Source organism: Pteropus vampyrus, unplaced genomic scaffold (assembly GCF_000151845.1).
Source record: "Pteropus vampyrus isolate Shadow unplaced genomic scaffold, Pvam_2.0 Scaffold37, whole genome shotgun sequence".
Taxonomy (NCBI): domain Eukaryota; kingdom Metazoa; phylum Chordata; class Mammalia; order Chiroptera; family Pteropodidae; genus Pteropus; species Pteropus vampyrus.
Window position 1 is genome coordinate 4,941,625 of NW_011888818.1, and position 3,656 is coordinate 4,945,280.

The following is a 3,656-nucleotide window of genomic DNA, read 5'->3' on the forward strand; positions in this document are numbered from 1 at the left end:
TTGAAATATTTTAAATGTTGAGAGAAAAAAACCAACAATTCTGTATCAAATAAAATTACCCTTAAAAAGCAAAGGAGAAATAACATGTTGCTTGGAAAAACATTTGAGGGAATTTGTCACCAGTAGACCTTTTTTGCAAAAATGTTAAAATAAATTTTTTGTAAAGAAGGAAAATGATAAAAGTCAAGAACTCAAATCTATGTAAAGAAAGGAGAGCATTATAAAAAAGAATAAATGAGAGTCAAATAAAATATTTTATTTTTTTTATTCTTAATCTATGAACCTTCTCTCTGGTTAAGTATATATAAGGAGAGTTCTATTATCACCTGGAGAAATCAAGGAGAATACATTGTACTCTCTTTTATAGCACAAAACAAGCCATTACTGATCTCCCTCTGAGGAAGAATAAAATCTTTGGAACCTAAAACCAACACCAAAACCCAAGCCTATGAAATATTTTGCTACCCAAAAGAAAGATAAATATAACACCTGAGAGAGAGAGAAAAAATATTTTTTACTCACAATAAAATTTAATAAAACATATAGTCTATGAAACAATAGGAAAAAATGTGAGATAAAACATGGATAAACATGACAAGATAAAAGCAATAAAGAAAAAGTAGGGGGAAAAGATAAAACTGTGTGGAGTAAAAACAATATTTTAAGTGAAGTAAAGCTAAGTTTTAGAAAAATCAACCTTTTGTTTATTTGAAGCAGTAAATGAAACCAGCAACAAGAACTACAACAACAAAACTGAATCAGAAACAGGGAGGACAAATTATAGATTCTCTACCAACAGATAGTGGAAAAGGAGAAAAAGTAAAGAAAAAAAGGACCATCAAAATACTATAGACAAGGCGAACGAACAATGGACATCAAATATATTGAAGATGGTGATTCTTAAGAAGAGGCAATGGCAACAGAAACAGAAGTAAACAACTATACATCCACATAACCAGTAGACTAAAAAAAAGTAAATGATCCATTAAAAGAAAAGTCAGGCACTAAATTCTTACACATAGTATAGACTAAATCACTTATAAATATGGATGTTAAAGAATGCATAAGTAATTCTTGCCTGACAACATATTTTATGTAAAAAGTGAACAATACATTAGGTCAAAGATTCAGTGTTATTAAAAAAAAAAAAAAAAAAAAAAGCCTACAGGTAGAGATTAGGGTAATGGGATGAAAAAATTTTGTTTAGTCATCTATCAGAGGACTGATTTGCTAAATGATTATTTCATTTTCAAATTAGATAATATAAAGCCCATAATATTTTAAACCCTTAAAATTAATTTTTTGTTAGAATTGAAAAATACCTATATCAAGAGAATAAAGACTTCAGCAGACAAAGTGGCTGCTGTAAAATAATAGGATCTACTGTAGACTTCACTAACTGGAGAGAGGATGTTCTATCTACAGGGATTAAATCTAATTTCTAAAAACATCAATGGACAAAGAAAACGCATCTGTAACCAGATTACTCCTGGAGCCTCCCTAATCGAATAACTTGATACAATAATCAAAGAAATAAAATCTGAATAGCAAATGACAGAAAATGAAAGGGAACAATAAGTGTATGTATTTTTAAATTATATATATATGTGTGTTTTGTGTAATAAAAAGTCAAATATAAAAACAAATATTTTTATTTACATGATTAAAACTCTATTAAAGACACATGTTCATACAGGCAGCAATTCTCTCACAGTTGAATACATAGCACAGTGCATTGAACTGACATAATAATGATATAACGAAGACTTGAGAAGTGCTGAGAACTTGTTGGACTTTAAGAATAGGAATCACCTACAGTGTTGCCAATGAATAAGCTTTCCTTTTCATTTGTTCTTCATAGCTTTCTCTAAGTTCTAAAATTTCCAAGAAAACTTCCCTTGATATATTACCTCTCTCTAATCTGTGTTTCTAAAAATTTCGCTTGCCAACACCCTTCCACCTTAATTTAGTCCACAGCTTCTACTACTTATTAAGTTTTCAAGACGGTTTTCATCTCCATTTAGATGTGGAGCTCACTGAAGACAAGGGTCATGCCTTATACTTCCTCTTGATCATCAACAATTTTGAGAGGCTTCTGGTCAAGATGGCAGAGTAGGTAAACAATGTACTTGCCTCCACTCATGACCACATCAAAATTACAACTAAACTATAGAACAACCATCATTAAAAATTGCCTAAGTCTAACTGAATGGAAATTCTATGACTAAGGATACACAGAAAAAAAAAAACAAAAAACAAAAACAAAAACATGTTGAGACTTGTAGGAGATGCTGAGATATAGAACAGGCTGGTCTTACACACACTTAAGGTGGTTAAAAATCATGAGGGTTATTTCAGTGGCAGACATCCCCCCTGAGGAGCGAGGGGTTCCAGCCGCACACGAAGCTCCCCAGCCCAGGGTTCCAGTGCCAGGAAGAGAAGTCTCCATAACTTCTCCTGTGAAAACAAATGAAGACTGACTGTGTTTAAGTGCGATGGAGGGCTGCTGAAATCCCAGGCTATCCTCTTAAAGGGCCTGCACGTGGACTTAACTTGCTAGCGGACTCACTGACTCTGAGCTCCAGCACTGAGTGAACAACTCCAGGGGTGTCAGGGACATATAGAGAGGACTAAATAGTCTGACTTCAGGGCAAGGGCTGGAGGGTCAGCTCTCTTCTGAACAGAAGTGCTGACAGAAGCCCTTATTTCTTCATTGAGCCCTCCCCTTACCCCAGCCTGCACTTGCAGGAGGGTGCCACTGAGTCTCCATCAACCTGGCTAATACCATTTGCTCTGCCCTAATGATTCCCTGAGATCCTACCCTACCCAAATTGTGGGCCCACCCAAGCTACTTCCAGAGGCTTTTCCACATAAAAGGCCTGTCTTGTCTAATGCTGTGGACATTCCTAAAATCTCTCAAAGGTTCACAAACCCCAAATAAGCAGCACTGGACCTCTGCATGTCACATACCTCTTGCTAAGCATCCCCCAGCTGGAACTAATGGCAGCTGGCCTCAGTTCACAGCTTAGCCTATCCCAGTTACTTCCAAGCCCAGCACAAGAGCCAACCACCTGCAGATTATTTTATAGCTCATACCAAGTGGCCCTGGGCAGGGTGTAGACAGCGGCTGACCTTAGCTTGCACCAGAGCCCCTTCCAAGAGGCCTCAAAACCAACACACCCAGCAGACAGCTTCAGATCATGTCAGAGCACCGCTCAACCACTTCTATCAACAGCATATCCAAAGGGCAGACTGGGCAGGCACCAGAGCCCTGCTAAAGCAAATCCTGTTCTATAGGTTCAGTCCCTGCACAACAGCTTCTCCACTATAGGCATGGCCGGTCTTCACAGCCAATCAGCCTGAGGCTCATTCACTCCCACTGACATGCAAATAGCAACCGAGGCTTAACTACAACAGGAGGGCACACACAACCTACACAAGGGACACAGCTGGAACACCCTGTTCAGGTGACCAAGGAGACTGTGCCACTGGGCCCTACGGGACATCTACTACATACGGCCACTCTACTAAGACCAGGAAACATTAAAACTCAACTTAATACACAGAAACAAACAGAAGGAGGCAGCCAAAATGGGGAACCAAACATGTCCTAAATAAAGAAAGAGAATAAAGCTTCAGAAAAAGAACCAAATAAA